Source organism: Taudactylus pleione, unplaced genomic scaffold (assembly GCF_031769625.1).
Source record: "Taudactylus pleione unplaced genomic scaffold, aTauple2 ptg000659l, whole genome shotgun sequence".
Taxonomy (NCBI): Eukaryota; Metazoa; Chordata; class Amphibia; order Anura; family Myobatrachidae; genus Taudactylus; species Taudactylus pleione.
Genome location: NW_028285061.1, coordinates 2143309 through 2164705, shown reverse-complemented (window position 1 = coordinate 2164705; position 21397 = coordinate 2143309). Strand labels below are relative to the sequence as shown.

Sequence of the window (21397 nt, the reverse complement as noted above, 5' to 3'; positions counted from 1 at the left end):
CACCCACAGCTTATGCGAGCGGCCAAAAAGATGGTCGCGATGGTCAAGACCATCGCGACCATCGGGCTTGCGACGGAGACCCTGCGGTAGGGTCTCGCTGCCGCAAGCCCTGAAGTGATTTTGGCTCTATCAGAGCCAAAATCACTCCCACTGACATCACTAGGGAACGCCTCCGTCTGGCAGCCACGCCCCCGGCACGCCCACCAAAGCGGGAGTGCTGTCAATCAACATCGACAGCATGCCCCCTTTGGTGCGAGACCCGGAGCGACAGCTACCCCGTCGCTAGCCGGCTCTCGCGCATGGGCACGACGGAGCTCCCTCCGTCGTGCGCATGCGCAGTGGGGTAACATCGACCCGCTTGCGAGCGTCCTGCACTCGCGAGCGGGTCTGAATGACCCCCTCACTCAGTTCCCATGTTCATGTTAAATGCCATCAAATTATTTTAAGAATTAATTTGATTTCTCTTCCACCTACGTGATCCAGCAGATCACATTTGAAGACGCTAAAGATGACTACACGTGCTCCAATTATGCATGCCTGCCTGATGATGGACGCTATGAACATAGGGCCTGATTCAGACCCGGTCGCAAGCGCTGAGTGCTCGCAACGGGGTCGATGGTGGCCCACAGCGCATGCGCACGACGGAGCCGGCTCTGTCGTGCGCATGCGCGAGACCCGGCTAGCGACGGGCACTCCGTCGATCCGGGTCTCGCAACAAAGGGGGCGAGCTGTCGATGTTGAGTGACAGCACGCCCCCTTTGGTGGGCGGGCCGGGGGGGGGGGGTGGCTGCCCAAACATATAACCCATATGGTGACGTATACTTGTTTGTCTGCGTCACCGGGTCCCTAGTGTTCTTGTATATTACTTTGTGATTTGATTGATCCGGGCGCTAGCATCGACGGATGAAGTGCAGGAAGCCTTAACAGCGGTTGTCATGACTGCTGTATTAGCTTGCGTGCCACTTGACAGGAAATGGTACCGACTTGCGTTACACTTGGCAGGAAGTTTGGGGAATTGACACGCACGCTAGTGGGGGATGCAGCTCGATTATACCTGTAAGGTTTGTTTTTATATATGTGTCTGTTAACATGTTTTTTTTCATTACTTTTCATTTTTTAGTTAGTCTTTGATTGGTATTATTGCACAATTACAAATGATGTCTTCATGTCTCTATATGTTTGTATTGTTTGTACTCACATGATTGTGAGGGAGGAGTCTCTTAATTGGACTCAGGTATATATTGATGCAAAGTACTACTTGGAATTGTACCTTGACAAAGGTCCATGGCTAGGACCGAAACGTCGGAGCTTTACTATGATGCTGTAAAAATTTTTTTTAAAAAGATGAAATAAATACTCATTTTAGAAGACTGGTGAGTGCACACCCTTTGTTCATATATATATATATATATATATATATATATATATATATATATATATATATATATATATATTTGAAAGGCATATATTTTTTTTTTTTTACAAAAACATACCTTTACCCTGCGCCAGAAGTAGATTATTTGGCTGCTCCTCTCCATTAGCCACTGAGAGGGCTCACAAAAATGAGAGATATGGTAAGAACTTACCTTTGTTATCTCTCTTTCTACAAAGTCCATAGGGTCCACAGGGTGACCTTGGGGGTATAGGTGATGCCGAGTCATCCGGGCACCTTAAGCAGTTAATTTTTGTCCCAGGATGCACTTGGGTCTCCCTCCATACCCCGCCCCCAGAGGCACCTCAGTTTCGTAGCAAGCCAAAGGCCGGAGGAGGATAAAAGAGAGAGAAGAAAGTCTGGAACACTCAAGAATCACATTCTCATACAGAAGGAGATGGAAAACCGGTGAGCAGAGCGAAGCCCATCTGAAGCACAGGGTGGGTGCCCTGTGGACCCTAACGACTTCGTAGAAAGAGATAACAAAGGTATGTTCTTACCATGTCTCAAAATACAGAAAAACCAGTGCTAAAAAATGAAGTGATCACTAAATGGACAGTGGGTCGTGATAAACAAATTAATAACACTAAAATCACAAAACACAGAAAAATAAATGATAAATATAAATAAAAATAAATACAAAAAGTATAATAAAATAAATAATATTCAATAAATAGACCTGCATATATTAAAATATGTGTGAATGTAATATAGCCACATTGGAATATATAAAAATCAACACTGCTGGTCCATGGTAGATACTCCTTCCAGGCAAATAAGAACACACAGTCATAGGGGCTCACACAGTTAATCAGTTCCTATCTCCCTCTAGGCATAGAGTTTTACCGGATTCCCAATGGGTGTTAGTCCACAGTCCCTGGCCACCTGCAATGGCCGAATAATAAAGATGGGGCTGTTGTCGTCCTCCGGAGTAAGGTAACTCGCCCAAATCAAAAGGGGTAACTTGCAGTCCAGGATATAGGGTAGCCCAATAATGGAAAGGAGAGCCTCCAAGTATCCAATAGCTAAACGCGTTTCACTGGCCCAGAAATACATCCAGCTTCCTCAGGAGCATATCTCAGAGTGTCCCAAATAGGAGTATATATGTAGTTGTCAATTAAAATAATTAGTGGCATATGTGTGGCTCAATTCATCAATTATATCACAAAATCAATAAATACATACAATAAAAACATATCAAACGACCATCTGTCCATTAAGGAATGAATATAAATAAATTAAATCCTACATGTCACAAAATCAATAAATCAAGAAGGTGCAATTACCTTATTAAACTCCGTGTATATTCAAACATCTCCATCATGTGACACCTGGTCACATGACATAGAGGTCGGATCATATCAGGAGATAATAAAGGAAAAAACTAAGGTTTCCCAGACACACTCCCCAACGAAGTGGGAAAGATTTAATGCATCCAAAATCAGATTCCAAAAGGAAATAAGTTAGATAGCTAAGTCCGAAAAATATCACGGACTACATTTCCCACAAGTCACTGCAGAGTTCAATGATTCACGTGACTAATCAAGTTCACTGACATCGTTGTGAATAAATATTCAGCGTATTTAAATCCACTATAATAAAAACTCCGATTCCCATGATGTCTTATATTTGGTCATCTAATTAACTCTGACCATATGATCGGGACTAAAATATAACCGGGACACTTTAAAGTCATCAAGCTCTGAACTCCAATTCCCATAAGGCCTAGTGTTTAATCACCTGACTCTATCCGATCATGTGATCGGAACTCTCAATACGCAAAAAATAATGAATTAAATAACTAAGTCCGAAAAAATATCCTATGAAGTTGTATAATTTACGTGACCAATCGTGTTTACTGACATCGTTTTAAGCAGATATCCGGGGTATTTAAGTCCACCATAATAAAAACTCCAATTGCCATAATGTCTAACATTTGGTCATCTGATTACCTCCGGTCATATGATCGGAACTTTTAATACAACCTTCTAACATACTAATTGCATAAACACCTAAAAACACAGTTTAGGGCCTATTTATTAATAAATATGAGTCACATAATTCACGTAATCAATATCAGATACGTTACAAAGCTGTGAAATATAACCGGGACATTATCTCTCATCTCTTACCATATCTCTCATTTTCTACTTCAGGGTCCACAGGGTGAATTTGGGGATGTCCCAAAGCAGTACCTTCAAGGGTGGGGATGCTCCTGTGCAGAGAGGAGAATCCGCCGCCCGAAGGGAGCATCCTGAGAGGCAAAGGTATCAAAAGCATAATACCTCAAAAAAGTCTGGACAGAAGATCACATGGCCGCCTTACAATGCTGAACAACCGAGGTGCCACGGCGAGCTGCCCACGAAGGACCCACAGACCGAGTAGAATGAGCAGTAACAGAGGGCGGCACTGGAAGGCCCTCATGAGTATAAGCCGCAGAGATTGCCATGCAAAGCCATCGAGCCACAGTTTGTTTATTGGCTGGCCAACCCTTCTTGTGGAAACCATAGAGTACAAACAAGGAGTCGGACTTCCGAAGGGAACTGGTACGGTCCACATAAATCCTGAGGGCACGTACCACTTCCAAAGAGGCCTCACCTGACGAGAAGTCTGGGGAATTAAAGGACGGCACAACAATTTCCTTATTAATGTGGAAACTAGAGACCACCTTAGGAAGGAAACCAGGGCGAGTCTGAAGCACCGCCCTGTCTTGGTGAAAAAACAGAAATGGGGAACGGCAAGAGAGAGCCCCCAAATCTGACAATCATCTGGCAGATGCAATAGCCAGAAGAAAAACCTGTCTTAGCAGTAAGCCATTTGAGATCTACCGAGTCCAGGGGTTCAAATGGAGGGCCCGAAGAACAACAGCCAAATCCCAAGGCGCCACAGGAGGGACAAAGGGAGGCTGAATGCGAAGGACCCCTTCTAGGAAAGTGTGTATATCAGGAAGATGAGTGATCTTTCGCTGGAACCACACTGAAAAGGCAGAGACATGCACCATCGGGGAAGCAAGGCGGAGACCAAGGTCCAAACCCGCCTGCAGGAAAGCCAAAACTCTGGATATCCTAAATACTTGGGGGTCGTAGCCTCTGGGACGATACCATGCAAAGTAGGCATGCCACACCCTGTGGGAAATCCTGGCAGAGGCAGGTTTTCGTGCTCTGAGTATGGTATTAACCACAGAGCCAGAAAAACCCTTGGACCTTAAGAGGGATGTCTCAAGAGCCACGCCGTCGAAGACAGACGACCCAGGTCTGGGTAAAGGAAAGGACCTTGAGACAAAAGGTCCGGATGTTGAGGAAGCAGCAACGGAGTGTCGATGGAGAGACTCTGAAGTTCTGAGTACCAGTGACGTCTGGGCCACGCTGGAGCCACCAGGACAGTGCCTCCTTCTTGTTTGAACTTCCAAAGTACTTGAGGAAGAAGTGAGATTGGAGGGAACAGGTACGCAAACTGGAAGGTCCACTTGACTGACAGAGCGTCTACCAAGAGAGCCTTGGCGTCGCTTGTCCTGGACCCTTACAGTGGCAGTTTGTGATTTTGTCGGGAGGCCATGAGACTCACCTCCGGAAGACTCCACCTGTCTACTAGCAGCTGAAACATTTCGCGGTGAAGAGACCATTCCCCTGGATGCACGTCATAATGGCTCTGGAAATCCTCTACCAAATTGAGAACTCCTGGAATGAACACTGCCGATAAGGCTGGTAGATGGCTTTCCACCTATGTCAGGATGCGTGACACATCTGTCATTGTCGCCTGACTTCGAGTCCCTCCTTGATGGTTTATGTAAGCCGCAGTCGTGGCGTTGTCTGATTGAACTTGTACAGGCTTTCCATGAAGTATGAGTCTGGCTTGTTGCAGAGCCCTGAAGACTGCCCGAAGTTCCAATATGTTGACTCCTCTGCTGTCCACCGTCCCTGAAAGGAATGTGGACCTGTCACTGCGCCCCAACCCCAGAGACTGGCATCTGTCGTAAGAAGGACCCAGTCCGAAATCCAAAAGGGGCACCCCCTGGTGAGGTGGACCGTATGCAGCCACCAAGTCAGAGATAGACACACCTCCGGAGAGATCACCATCGTTTGTGTCCGTATCCGATGGGGAAATTCATCCCACCTGGAGAGGATGAATCTCTGCAGAGGCCAGGAATTAAACTGGACATATTCCACCATGTCGAACGTCGATACCATGGATTCCAGTAACTGCACTGCTGAGAGTATGGACACTCGGCGACTGTGGAGGCATCTGTGCACTCGCGTCTGCAAAGTGGAGATCTTTTCTGCGGTCAGAAAAATCCTCTGCTGTTGTCAATCCAACAGAGCTCCCAGATGGAGCATCCTTTGAGATTGGGTCAGGGAGGACTTCTTCCAAGTGACCAAGCACCCGTGCATCTGTAGCACAGATATTGTCAGCTGTAGGTGGTGGTGGTGAAGTACCTCTGGAGACTCTGCTAACAGTAAGAGGTCATCCAGGTATGGTAACAGGCGGATCCCCTGCAACTGCAGATGGGCTGCCATTACCGCCATAATTTTTGTAAATACCTGAAGTGCAGTAGAGGTTAAACGGCAGAGCCCGAAACTGGAAATAATGTTGTGACACAGCAAACCTGAGAAAACGCTGGTGAGCCAAAGCAATCGGAATATGCAGGTATGCATCCTGAATATCCAGTGACACCATAAAATCCCAGGTTCCATAGCCAATATGATTGCGCATAGGGTTTCCATCCTGAACTGAGGTACCCTTAGGAATTTGTTCAGGGACTTGAGATTGAGGAAAGGTCGGTGGGATCTGTTTGATTTTTGAACCAGAAACAGGCAGGAATAATAACTTGTTCCCATCCGGGATAATAGGACCGGTACAATGACCCCTGCCTGAAGCAAGGACTGTACTGCCTCTTGAATAGCCAAGGCCTTGTTTGACAGGAGGCCTGTGCAGAAGAACTGATGGGGAGGCCGTCTGCAGAAGGAGATGGCGTACCCCTAAGAGACTACTTCTCTCACCCAGGTGTCTGTGGTAGTCTGACACCAGCATTGGGCGAACTGAAAAAGTCAGCCTCTGTCCAGTCAGGCTGAGGGCTTGTCGTCAGGCTTGGCAGCCGGAAGCCGCACTCCAAGCTTGTTTCTTATGCTTGGTAGTTTTCTTGGTAGTTGATGGCCTTGGAAAGGCCTGATTCAGAGCAGTTTGTAAGCGGCCGCTCGTTCGCTGTGAGCGATGTTCGCACAACTGCGCATGCGTATGGGTCGTAATGCGCATGCGCAAACCAGTCATTGCGATCAGAAATCGTGCGCTCGCAAAACAGCGAGGGGCTGCTAATTTGATTGACAGAATGTACCGTTTGTGGGTGGTAACAGGGGAAGGTGCTTGAAAACGGGGGAATGGAGATCTGAACGCAGGTGCCTAATGGTCAAAAGGGCGTTTAATGGGAGTGCATAATTAGTAAACGAGCGTCATCAACCACGTCACTTAGTTGCCTTTTAGCCTGAACTGCTCGCAGTGATAGCGGTAAGAAAAACCTACCACAAGCACTTCGAGCAGTTCAGATGCCTTTCGATGTACCCGATTAATCTAATAGATACCAGAGATGATGTGTGATGCGAACGGCAAAGGTTAGTTTTTACAAAATAGAGAGCGCATTTTTCGGTCGCTCGCTCAGACATAGAGGCGTCAACAAACCGCAAAGAGCGAGCGCTCAATTTAAATAGTCGGCCCCTTTTTTGGAATGACCGTCCGCAAATAGCATCCGGTTCTGAATCAGGCCCTGAGTTCTAACCTTACCTGGGACCCGATAGGACAAAGTCCGAGACCCCGAGGGAGCAGGAGCAGAAGGCAGACAAGCAGCTGCCAATCTATCCACAATTTAATCCAGATCAGGGCCAAACAAGTGTTTTCCATTATAAGGTAAACACTCTAAGCCAGTGTTGGCTAACCTTGACACTCCAGCTGTTATGGAACTACATAACCCAGCATGCACTGCTACAGTTTTGCTATTAGGGCATGCTAAAACTGTGGCATGGCATGCTGGGATATATAGTTCCACAACAGCTGGAGTGTCAAGGTTAGCCAACACTGCTCTAAGCCCTAGTTAGAGTCCACATCTGCCCTCCAAGAGCGAAGTCACAGGGAGAGGCGAGCCACAATGGCCGCAGTGGAAATCCTGGCATTCAATAAGCTGACATCCAAGGCAGCCTCATTAATATAGGTAGCGGAATCTCTGAGGTTTCCCCCAACATTCAACTGCTCCCTGGTAGCATCCGAAGACAAGGACTTTTCCAGGGTGTTTGCCCAACATTCCTTAGCCCGAGCCACCCAGCAGATAGCCATGGCCGGTCTGCGCGCGACACCTGAAAGGGAATAAATGGATTTCAGGCAAAGCTCCACCTTCCTATCTGTAGTATCCTTCAGGGACGACATGGAAGGTATAGGGAGGGTCGCGCTTTTAACCAAGCGCGTTACATGGGAATCCACCACCGGTGAAGTTTCCCATTTAGTAAAATAATCCTCGCAAAAGGGTAAGCATAGGACAGACGTTTCTGCGGCTGGAACGCTTTCCAGGCATTTTCCATGCCACCTCCTGGTGGTACACCAGCTGGTGAGACAAAGGAAATGCAGCAACAGTCACCTTTATGTCCTTGAAAGATGCATGTTTGGGCTTAGAGGAGGACGAAACACCAGCGCCTATGACCAAGGCTGCACGGACAGCTTGTATCAGACCCGGAATATACATTCTTGACTTGGACTCACGTGTAGAGGACTCGGACACAGATTCATCCGGGAGCACCCCAACATCAGATGACATATCGTCGTCATCATACATAGTAGATTGAGACGACAGCAAACATCTTTTAGCCGGTCTACTTTGGGGTGCCTCCCCCTGCTGCACCTCAGCCACATTCTGCAACGCATTGGGAATCGAATTAACCCACGGGGGGATAGGATGCAGCCGGCTGAAGCATGCTCCGAGAGGGCATAAGCTGCTGCTGTGAGAATCCCAGCGGGGAAAATACAAGAGGGACAGCTAAGCGTCTTGCACTGGCCGTTAGTGCCTGCGCAAAGCATGCCCAAGGGGGCTCCTGCGGAGTGGCAGAGACCGTAGAGGGACCTGGAGGAGCATAGCACCTCAAACATAATCCTTTAAGGCCCATGTCTCCCACCCCTGTACACTTTTTAAGGAACAGGCAGGCAGGAGCCAAATTTGGCATATCACTCTCACTACCAGACATGGTGGAGGAGAAGTTACCAGTATACAGTATGTGACCCACCACTCAGAATAACAGACTGTGAGGCTGCACCCTCACAACACCTGTATTAGGGCTCAGTGAGAAAAAAGACACAGGGAAAGTAAAATGGCTGACAGAAGAAAGTGAAACTCAGACAGACAGCGCTAGCATAAAGTCACAATGCAGAATGGGTTCGGCGGTTCAAATCCCGACAGCAATAGCCCGGATGACTCTGCATCACCTATACCCCGAGGTCACCCTGTGGACCCCTATGTACCCTGAAGTAGAAATAAAGATGTTATTACCTATTACAATACAACAAATGAATGCCTTGAAGGAGCATGGTTATAGAGAATGGTGAAATGATTCTCTAATCACAATAATATATTGATGCCAAAGATGTAAGAAGTGTAAGGTAAAGATCTAAACACTACCCCTTCAATGCCAACACCCAAAAAGAAGGCCTTAGGCCACCATATTAATATCAAATAAAAAATGAATTTACATACATATATTTTATTAAAATACAATCTCTCAGAATACAGTTTACACAATTTGCTGTAAGGTTTTCTACCCTCAAGGTAGAAAAAATTCCACCCTTATTTTAGGGGTACAGTTTTCAAGTGTGTGTGTTTTTCATAGTGAATCCCACAGCTTGTTTACCCTATGCGTTTCGTCTCTTTTGCAAGACTCCATCAGGGGTTCTCTTAGAGTGGGTGCATTTGTAATTAGACTCAAATAAGTAGTAATCAGGATGGGTGTAATGAAACAGGATAATCATCAACTTAATGGAAATGGAAAATCTGGTAATATATGGGAGCAAATGACAATCGAACATTTGTTCACAAACACTGGAAAACAGACAAAAATGGACATTCAGACAAATTGGTTAAATAAAATAAATGTAACCAATTTGAACAATTGTTTTTGTCTGTTTTCCAGTGTTTAAAACCATATAATCAATTGTCATTTGCTCCCATACATTACCAGACTTTCATTCCAACCAGCCAGATTTGACAGATAATTGTATTCCTACCAGCATTAGCCATCAGGAAAATCTGTGTGGATCCGAGAGCCTGACAAATTTGAATACATCCCACCACTGTGATTTAGTGGATGGCCAGAGCCATTGACCAATTAGCATTGCATAACAGCACCCCACTGACTGCAGCCTAGCAGAGCGGCCAGCCAGCCGCCAGATGCTGCGACTGCAGTGTGAGACAGTGCATTCAGTGGCGAGTGTCAGTGACAGGCAGAAGATGCCACCCGACTGCTCTCATTGTATTTACAAATTGGAGCAGCCATGCCCTCCAGCGCAATCCGTCCCTGGCTGTTTCTGTGGTCTGTTGTGGGAGGGGGAGGTTCAGGTACTCAGAAACCCCCCCGTGTGCGCTACTCACAACAAATAAATAATGACCTATAAGAGAAAAATATGTAAATCATTCCATGGATATGCATACAGTAAACCCCAAACCCAACAAACTTTAGGGGAGAGCTATCAAACCTTTGATACAGATAAAGTGAAGAAGTTGTCCATGGTAATCAATCAGCTTCCACTATCATTTATCTAGCACAGTCTACAAAATGACAGACGCTGGTTGGTTGCTATGGACAACTTTTCTACTGTATATCTCTCAAAGGTTTGATACATCTCCCCCTGTGTCCAGGATAAGCGTAGACTAACTGGTCAACAACAAATGCTCCTGGATGTGGCATATAAGTGTAGGCAGGTGTAGACCAGATTATTCAGTAGACTTATTTTTCAAATTGAAAAGTCTGTCATTTTGCTGTTGGCTCATACTAAACCTGTCGCCTTTTTGCCATTGATTCCATAAGCCCATGTTGTATGAAGCTGTTAGATCTCTGTAGGCGTTGTCACTTTAAAGAGGTTTTCTCCTACTACAACAAACTTTAGACATACAGTAATTTCCTATAAGGATGGAAGAAGTGATTATGCTTCCTTCGCTGTTCTACAAATGCAAGGCATCGTGAAACAAAGCACAATGGTGAATGGGATTTTCAGCAAATGAGATAATCTTTTCCATTTAAGAGGTGGAAATCCAAATAAATCGGCACTGGTGGATAGAACCAATGAACTTAGAGATGCAATCCTTATTTTGGTCAACAGTTTCTATAAAGAAAATAACAAGGGAACAATTATTTCCTGCAGAGATTTCCCTGCCTCTAAATCCCATAAGATTAATTAAAATTAAATGTGGCCAAGTTCATTAAAACTCAAAACGTTGTTGGTGTTTAAGAAACAAAACTTGCACGATGAGGAAAGCCTATGCTAAAAGTATGCTATTTAATAGTAATCTGTTTACATGGTTATTTACTTTTTTCAATTAGAGCAGCATTCACACATAGATTTTTCTTCCTCTTTAAATATTAAGTTTACTACCTTTCTGATACTCATTTTTCTCCTAAATATCATAATCTTCTTTTCAAAATCACTCTGGAGTTAAAACAGTTATGGCTGCCTGGCTTAGACACAGTCAGTCTGCCTCACAGACATAGGCTCTCAGACTCTCAATATGTCACTTGATGGCAGAAGGGGGGAGAAGGAAAAGGAGGATGTCACATGGCAGACAAAGCTTCCATGCTCACTATATCGTATTTCACTGTTCATCACTGGTCACTGGTGACAAACGTTCCAGGTACAAGTGTTAAAATATACCAGCGATGATGGTAGAAGAACTTCCTGTTTTCGTAGAGAAATTATGTCAGTAATCTGTACCGCTGAGGAACATCACAAGAAAAGCACTGTTAGCCACAAACACTGTGGAAAGTCTGTAGAACTGTCGTTCATGAATAGTAGTTTGAAGAAGCACACCAAGGAAATAAGGCAATTACCAAGCTGCTTCTTGTAGCCTGCCAGTGATTGCATGGGGAAGCTTTTGTCAATGAGAATTTGGGAAGCTTTTCTACTGCAGACGGTGACCCCTTGACAGATAGGAAGAAGCCATATTTCTTTTTCTCCACTTAACAAGATTCTGGGCCTGATTCAGACCCGCTCGCAAGCGGGTCGATGATGGGGCAGTGCGCATGCGCACGACGGACCCGGCTCCGTCGTGCGCATGCGCGAGACCCGGATATGGGTCTCGCTACAAAGGGGGCGTGCTGTTGATGGTTAGTGACAGCATGCCCCCTTTGGTGGGCGTGCCGGGGGCGTGGCTGGCCAGACAGAGGCATTCCCATGGGAACGCCTACCGTCTGGAGCCGGCCCCACTGACATCACAAGTGCCGTCACAAGTGATGTCAGTGGGAATGCTTTTGGCTCTGATAGAGCCAAAAGCACTCCAGGGCTTGCGGCAGACGAGACCCTACCACAAGGGTCTCGTCGCAAGCCTGATGGTCGCGATGGTCTTGACCATCGCGACCATCTTTTTGGCCGCTCGCTATAGCTGTGGGTGGTAACCCACAGCTATGCGAGCGGCCAGGAGGCCGCTCTAAAAAATACAAGGAGGGCACTGATTCAGAGCGAGCGCTGTGAAAGAGCGTCCGGCTCTGAATCAGGCCCTCTGTTCGCTTATCTTAAGTAGCTACAGAGTTCAGATCTCTCCTCATAGACTGTTGCCCAAGTCTCGGCAAAAAGACACTCTTGGAGTGCCAGGTCCCGGCCAACTCGGCCGTGCAGAGTGTCTTTCTCTCTCAAAATGTGCATCTTAACCTAGGTACATACTAGGCGATGTGTACCCAGCCCGACATCGCCGGCGACGGGACCCAGCATGAGCAGCAACGGAGCGACTGCAGGGGGCCATGCTGCATTCGGCAGCATGGTCCTTGCTAATGACATCTCCCGTCAGACCTGCATGTAGGTCTGACCGAGAATGTCGCTGACGACCCGTGGGAGTGAGCATAGTCAGCGACACAGTGGGTATACACTAGACCATCGTTTCTCAACCATGGCAGAGCAGTTCCCAAGTGTGCCGCCAGGGAAATGCCGGCGGAGAAGCGCAGCTGGAGATGCCCACAGTGAAACTCCTAACTTTGGGCCCGGGAAGACTGGGCTCTTCCAGGTGGTTCAGCTGCGGCCCAGGCAGTGACCAATGGAGACAGGGCAGTGTGATATCATAGGTCACGCATGCCACGTTACTGTCTTGCCAGCACAGTGCTCACTGCTGAGTAGTGAGTGTAACAGGCTGCACCAACTTCCGCGGCTGAGGGATAGGGAGGTCCTTTCTCTGCTACCGACAGGTAGGGGCCAATGTGTATTATTTTGCTTTCTATGGGGGCCAATGTGATTGTTTTTTTGGGGGGGGGTTTATGTGGTGGCCAACTTGTTTTATATTTGTTTTCTGTGGAGGCTAATGTGTTTTATTTCCGGAGGGGGCCAATGTGTTTTATTTAGTTTTATGTGGGAGAAAATGTGATTGTTTTGTTCTACAGGAGCCAATGTGTGTGTGTTTTTTACCCGTGGGGACTAATGTGTGTTTTTTTTTCTCTGTGAGGGACTGATGGTGTGCCGTAGCAATTTTAAAATCTTGTTCAGTGTGCTGCAAGTTGGAAAAAAAGGCTTAAAATCACTGCACTAAACGATTTGAAGGAATTGGCCAAATCGTTCAAAAAATCGTCTAGTGTGTACCCAGCATTATTCACATAAATAGAAACCTAGGAGCGACAAAACTACATTGCTAGCTTGCACTGATTAATTTGATGTGCAATATTTGTATATCTGTGCGCGACTGAGTGGGATTCTGTGTAAGAAGGGCTCAGATTTGAGTGGCTGAGCCTTTTTCTCAGGTCATGATCCATTGTGCTTCATCTGCGATTTTGTATGTGCTTAAAACGAATTCCTGTGCGGTTACAGTCTCATCCCAGCGTCTCTAGCACACTGTGAGTGGTGTTTTGCTGCATCTGCGATGCGAATAAGGAGCATAATTGAAACAAAACAATACTGTATGCTAATCCTCTCGGAACATGTCATATTGCGCCGTCTGGCGAATAGATGCTAGGTGTGAGAAGACATCTGCAGTTGTGTCAGGAGGTAGACCAGTTACAAGCCACAATCTCTCCTACTGTAGCTGGTCTTTGGCCAGTGCTGTAAGAGGAACAGAAATACCTTGGGGCAAAATGACTAGGGGCTCACAGTTTTAAATAAAACAAATGAAACGGTGGTCTAATCCTTTATCACACAAACCTGACATTAAAGCCTGATTTTTTTGACCCTGCCAACATTTTCAATACTACAAGTATCTTAATTGTCTTTATCAGGGACCTAGTTTACCTTAAATTGTGCGACTCATTTATCAACGAGTTTTATCATATGCAACCAGTTTTAAAACTCATTGCATATGATAATGGTACTCCAGCCAATCAGCTCCCAACTGTCATCTGTTTGAAACATTTATTTATCATACACAACGAGTTGTTGATAAATGAGGCCCTGAGTCTGCAAAATCACGTTGAGCAGATGTGGAGAGTGATAAACTACCAACCAATTAGCTCCTAACTGTCATTTTTCAAACACAGCCTGACAGTTAGGAGCTGAATGGCTGGTAGTTTATCAGTTTCCAATTTATCACTTTTCAATGCTTAGTACATCTCCCCCAACGGAGTTTGGCGTGGAAACAAGCTGCAGCCGCTGCATCGAGTAGCACTCGGTATACAGATATTGAATTAATCAGTGCAGTCTCCTGGTACAATGCAACTAAAGGTGCGTACACACTGGGCGATTAAAGTGGACGACTGAACGATAACGATATCGTTATCGTTCACTTTATCGTCCATTTTTTTACCTAAATGATGAACGATAACGATGAACGACGAACGATGCGCGTTCCCGCAGGTCATTTGTCTTTATCGTTCATCGGGTAAACATGCAGGCCTACCTGACGATTTTGTCAGGTTGCTGCATGTTGGGGAATGGGGAAGAGAGACCGGCGCTGAACGATACCGTTAATGATATCGTTCAGCGGGTGTGTTCAATGTCATGAACGACATTGAGCACACCCTGCCAGGGGCACACTAGACGATATCGCTTTTTGCAGCAAATGATGACACAACTTGGGACAGTACTCTTGTGCCAAATATCCACTTCTTAGGCTTTGTTTGTGATAGAAGGTTGCAATCTTCAGTCTTCCATTACAAGAGAAATAATGTGCAGTAGACTAGACCTTAATAAAGGGGAGATTTATCAAACTTCTAAAGAGGAGGTGTTGCATATAGCAACCAATCAGATTGTAGCTATCAATTTATAAAGTGTGACAGAGAAATGATTGTTACAATCTGATTGGTTGCTATAAGGAACAGCTCCACGTTTCGATTTTAGGGTGGACAATGAAGCGGCATTGATTAAAAATGTGCAGTTTATTTTATGTGTGTTTTATAGATACTAAACTCACATCATTTACAAAAAAGTTTAGTATGCAAATTAAGTTCTATTTTTCCCTATTGCAGCCATCCCTTTCATTTTTCTGATCATTACCCTCAAGAAGGGCAAACAATATGCTCCACAAATGGTCACCTACGATTGCATTATATGTTACACTCCTGCTCCTGCTGTCGGGATCCTACTCCTGAAGTTCTCCTGAGTTTGCAGGAAGGGGTAAAACATGCCTGGATCCGCACAGTGCAAAAATGTTCAAGTCACATAAATCCTACCATGTAATAGTGCCCTTCTTATTGAAACTTAAAACTTTTTTGGTACTATTATGTTCACTTATTATGTATTCCACAAAGCAAAGAATGCCCCCAAAATACATCCTCTCCATCCACTTATATAATTCTAGCTATCTCATTCTCTAACTAAAAATCTAGTTTTCACAGTGCTACGCAACAATAGGCGTACCTGTGTGGCTAGTGCTCAGTATTTGTTAATAATTGCCCTCACACTCCTCAACTCCTCCCAAGGGCCGGTGCAAAGTTCTATCATCAGCAAATGTCACCATCTCTCTTCGGTGGTGCCTAAACCTAACCCCCCTTCCCGCACCCTAAAACCTAGCCCTCCCCGGGTGGTGCCTAACCCTAACCTCTCCTACCTGCAGCCTAACCCACACAGGCAGGTCCCTAAACCTAACCCCCCCATCCTCGGACTAACCCTAACCCGCATACTTACCTTCGGGATGCCGCCGGTCGGGATGCCGTCGTCGGTATCTTGATCCCTTCTGGATGCCGGCGTCCCGTTCCCAGCATCTTCGCTGGATCCCAATATTTAAGATGTCATTGGTTTCTAATAAATTTATACCGCATGCTTATATTAATTCAGCTGCCTCTGTTATGTAAAGACAACATATACCTCCCAACATTTCTAGCGGCCGGAGTGGGGGACGTGGCCCTATTTCAATGGTTAGGACCATGTGTCATGGGGTGTATACAGCAGTGGTCGAAGTGGGGCGGTATACGGCGGTATGACATACCGCCACTTCCCGACCCCACTTCATTTTAGCCACAGAAAAGAATGCACCAGCGCTGGGATGCAGTATGGCATCCCAGCGCTGGAACAGCGGCGGAAATGTGTAGAGATGTGTCCCGCAGGGGACACATCTCGATCGGCGGCAGCGGACATGCTGGCATGTAGCCGGGACAAAGCATCCGGTCCCGGCTACAGTCAGCACACACTGGCCGCCAGCCAATCACAGGGCTCGCGGCCGCCAGCCAATGAGAAGCTGCCAAGTTGCAGCTTCTCATTGGCACGCACAACTGCACCAGCAACGTGGGACCCGGTGCTCCTGAGTCCTTGCAGTTCCGTTCCAGCACCGCACTGAGCGCAGGACAGAGGTAAGTAGTGAGAGGGAATAGAGAGAGGGGAGGATGTGAGAGGGAATAGAGAGAGGGGCACACAGAGGGAGGCAGGCAGTTAGCATTGTAGGGGGTGACAGAGAGGGAATTAGTGAGAAGGGCAGGGTGTGAGAGAGGGGGGGGGTGAGATGTACAATGGGGTGATATGGAAGCAGGGGCCCAAGGGGAGGGGGGGGGGGGAGAGAGATTCATTCGCCATACCCCCACCTCAAAATTCCCACTTCGAGCACTGGTATACAGTGCTTCAACCCAATGAAATGATCTCTTGTTTTATGGTCTTTCAATGCCAGGCATACCATTGCTTACACTATCACTTTATGTGCAAGTATGCGCTGAAAGAGAGGGCTCAAAAATAAAAAATTAAAAAAAGTGTATAGTCCAGAAGTATTCAACTTGCGGACGTCCAGCTGCTGTGGAACTACACATCCCACTATGGGAATCAGTATGACCGGAGGTTCAAATCCCGACAGTGGCAGCCCGACAGAGGAAATCCCGATCGTCCTAAGATAAGTATTAACTAACCTAATTCTACCACCTAACCCTCCCTTAGGGGTGCCTAACCTTAACCTCCCCCGCAAGTGCCTAGCCCTAACCCCCCCTATAAGTGCCTAAACCTAACCCCCCCCCTTCCCCGCTGCCTAAACCTAAGTCATTAGTGCCTTGCCGGGATCAACAGTTGGGAAGCCGGCGGTCGGGATTACATCCATTGGCTTCCCCAAGTATGCCGTCACAGTTTTGCTATTAGGGCAAGCTAAAACTGTGGTAGGGCATGCTGGGATGTGTAGTTCAACAGCAGGTGGAGGGCCGCAAGTTGAATACCCCTACTATAGCTTATGGCGTTAGCTATTAGGGCCAAGCTATGAAAAGCTAAGCTTTTGTTGGTAAATTGGGCATTCTAACAGACCCCATAGAAAGCTACATGGACTGCTTCTGCAATCAAAAACAGCAGCACTGCCACAGATACCTCTCATACCCGCTGTGGCATCCCCCATACTTAGATATTGAGGAAATCATCAGAAAATAGCCATTTCAGGGGACTGACAGCAAAAATGCTTTAATAAATAGACCCCTCTGTGCTAACTAATAACATAAAATCACAAAAGCCAATTCAAGAGCATAAGACAAACTCTATAATCGCCATGTACACTCTATCTACATATTAGGAATAGGTTTGAAAATTGCGGCTCTACTTTCACAATTGCAACTTCCTGTTAGTTCCTAGCTTAAAAAACCTGGTAAAATCGATGGCCAGCACCTGCAGGTAAAATAAAATATCGCTTGGTGTGGAAAAGACAAAAAAAAAAAAAAGTATAAATGTAATCTCCATTAGCAATTGCTGCTTGAATACCCGCAGTTTAGACAGTTAAATTGGTGCAGTTAGGTGGCGAGAGGTCCCTCAGATTAGCCAAGATAAAAAACTACTACAATTTGCTGCAACAGTCAGATGTGACATCTCCAAATATTCGGAAAGCCCAGGGCTATAATTACAGAGATTGTGTTTTTAGTACAGATAGTGAGGTCTGTACTTTTTTATTCACCAACACATATGCAACTGAGTGTTTTCCCTCTATTCTTGCAGTATCTTGTCAATGTTTGGGCAAGAACCTGCCTGTCACCACCTCGGTTTTGTTCAAGTTAGGGGCACTTGTCTAGTCCTAGGTGCCCACATCAGCACACCACTGTGTTATGTTCTGCTGGCGTGAAATTCCGCAGAATCTTCTTACAATAGTTAAGAGAGGGGGCTAAAAGTAAATATATTTCTTTCTTTACAAAACCAGATAATAAAGACCTGTATATAACCAGCTGAAAATCTTTTCATGGTATAAATTAAAAAGAATGTGTAGGAGGCGAACCCCTGGATTATATCAACAAGCCCTGGAACAGAAGCCTCAATACACAATCCTTGGGTTTCCCAGTAACGAATTTTAGATTTCTCAATCCACTTGACCAGGAACTCAGTGTACTCAGCAGGACAGTCTGCAGTTAGCAGCACTCTGCCAAACCACTATAACTAAAACATGCAGAAATGACTGTAGCAGAGTGGGTAGCACCAACAAAACATTTACAGCCCTCCAAAATGGAAAGCCTAATGTATACTGTTGTGTAAAATTACAAGCAGAAACAATGGAGATTTCATTTCATGGTGAGAAATCGTTAGTTGGAAATTTCCTAAAACTATGGGGCCTATGTATCAAGCTTTTTTTTTTTTTTTTTTTACATAAAATGATGTAGAAACTGCAGTTTCTGCATAATATTCTGACATGTCGCTATGTACTAATAGCACAATGTAGGAGATTTCACAGAAATCTTTAGCACAGTGCTAATTAACACTGCAGATCGCAGTCCCCATTATTATCAATGGGGACCAGGGGCGTTTCTAGAAAGGAGGGGGCACGTGTGCAGTCTCCGACATGGGCCCCTTCCTCTCTGTCCGGCGGCCAGCTGCGCACTGAGCGGTGCGCGGCCAGCGCCGCACTTATAGACTCTGGGAACTAGAGTGTGCCCAGAGTCTATAGCGCATGGACAGGTCACTGGGAAAATGGCCGCGGGGGCCATTTTCCCTGTACTGCGCATACGACGGGAAAATGCCCGCAGCGGACATTTTCCAGTTGTTTTTACAGGCGCTAACACCGGAGCCGACGTGGGACTCCGGAGAGGTAAGTTTTATAGGTGCAGGGTGTGCAGTACGGGTCCCCCCTGGACCCAGGGGCCCGTGTGCCCCACACACTCTGCACCATTATAAATACGCCCCCGATGGGGACTACGATCTCGGTCAATATGTACCAAATTCCGCTTTTCGCAGTTTGGCACCAGTGGTGTCAAACTCAGCCATCAGCTGAAGTGGAACTATACATCCCAGCATGCACTGCCACACTTTTGCTCTTAGGGCATGTTACAACTGTGGTAGGGCATGCTGGGATGTGTAGTTCCACTGCAGCTGGATGGCCAGAGTTTGACACCACTGATTTACATCATATTACAGGAGAAAGATCTTCCGATCTCTGTCACAGCCTACGGCCGGGGGCAGAAACAGATCCTGTGCGCATGTCCCTGCGAGTTCCCCTTTGTACATAGCGGGGATATTTTCATTCAAAATTTAAATATCACCCGCAATATGGATCTTTAATAATCACTGCAGCTCTGCAATTAATACATAGGCTCCTATGTATAGAAGCAGTATCTATACAGAAATTATAATAAGCCTGCTGTGGATTAGATTGAGGAGCACACACTTTGAAAGACATTATCCAGGTAATTGGTCATGTGACTCTAAACCCATTGTATGCAAAACACTATGCACTGCAGGCCGATGCCACTAGTTACCCAGGATGACCTGATCACAGGACAGAATCATAATACAATAACACCGACCGTTATATGTTCATCTTTAATGCATAAGAACTTATACTTACTGTAGCCTATTATACTGAACAGAAAAGAGCAAACTTCAGTGCGCCCAGCAACAGGGACATCGCTGTACATGGTTGGTCAATAGTAAAGATGATAGATATTGACAGGAACAAACATTTAAAGAGATGATTCTTCAATATACAGTACATTACTGGGCTGCACCTGGGAATGAAGGGCAGCTGTGCCATAGGAGTGCCAACACAAGGAGCAGCAATGTGTCTGTATCTGTCTTGGCTGGTCAGTACTTTACCACTGAAATCTGTGTTATGCCTGTGATAGAACCCCACCTCTGCCCCTGCACAAAATACAGCAAACAAGTACCCATGGCACAGCCATCATTATAAATTTTGTTAGAAAATGAATAAATATCTACCAGAAAAAGGGAATAATTTCCTATTGGCCAGTGTGTAGAATTCATAGTCAGTGTAACCAGGCATTTATCTCAATCCCCCTAACAGTGACTTGTTTCTGTAGAACTGAAGGTTATCTCCTGATACACAGATGTACATGCAGAAATGAATATAATCACAAGTCTTGTGCATAATGTAAAGGACAGGTTTTGGTGCCACAGCGTGTGATGGGAATATCCTACCAACCAAACATGTCAGTAATCTTGCAGTGATATAAGAAACATGCCTAAAATCCAGAGAGAAACTTAGATTCAGTTCATCACAGGCAGCTGCTGACTGGCTTTTAACCCTGGCTTCTGCTGTTCTTCAATTTGCAGGCTTCTAATTAGTTTGGGGGATTAAATGGTTTCCCCCCCCAACGCATCTATGAAACCAATGATTTGCTTTTTGCATTATGAGGCAATGAGGAAAGACGAGGACTTACCTTGTGAGTCTCCCATGCTTGCAGATCCGTCTACTTGGTGTGCAGCAGCAGCTAGAGAATTGTAATCCAGCACTGCATGAAGCTACTGCTGAGCATGCCTAGTAACTGCAGCCACTTGGAAAGCAACTAGGAAAGGATAAGGTTCCATCAACAGCTTAATGATTTTGCAGCCAGTCTGAAAGTTTTAAAGGTGCAAAACACTGAAGTTTGGTGACTCCACCTTATAAATGCAGCTTTATTTTCATTTAAAATATGATATTATTTTCTGTCACACTAAAATCGTGCATAACCTTCACACTCTTTATCCAGTCTTCTGTGGATAATATCCCATCAGAACAGTGGCAGATAAAAGTCCTGCATTGATTGGGGGAGTGTAGTTATTACTTACATCCCAACACACACAAACCATGTATAAATCTATCCTCAAAGTTGTTGTCTGCTTTAAGTCATTCATTCATTAACCTATAAATATTTTTCTGCAAAATTTACTAAATGCATTACATTATTTTTCTGTCTTCCATCTGTGCTCTTATGCCATGTGTTTGTATCATTAGGCATAGCCATTTATTTCTGTTGCCCTTGTATATGACGTAGATCTGCTGTGTCCTCTGCAATGGGTAGAATTGTAACCAGAGAGCAGCTCTGTGTTGTAGCCCTGGACACAAAGTAAAGGGAATGGTGCTATAAAGACTTGACTGAAAAGCACAAATACGAGTGAGTGTGCATGCGCAGTATTAAGTGCAATACTATAAATTAAAGTAATCAG

General features: G+C 45.6%; 1 protein-coding gene across 1 annotated transcript in view; it reads right to left on the bottom strand.

The window, feature by feature from the left end:
- JCAD (junctional cadherin 5 associated) overlaps nt 1-20804 on the bottom strand; it is a 126446-nt gene extending 105642 nt beyond the window's left edge. Inside the window, exon 1 of the mRNA XM_088455535.1 lies at nt 20632-20804. The gene's annotated coding sequence lies outside the window, so the exon portion shown is untranslated. The remainder of the gene's footprint in view (nt 1-20631) is intronic.
- Between the last annotated feature and the right edge of the window lie 593 nt (nt 20805-21397).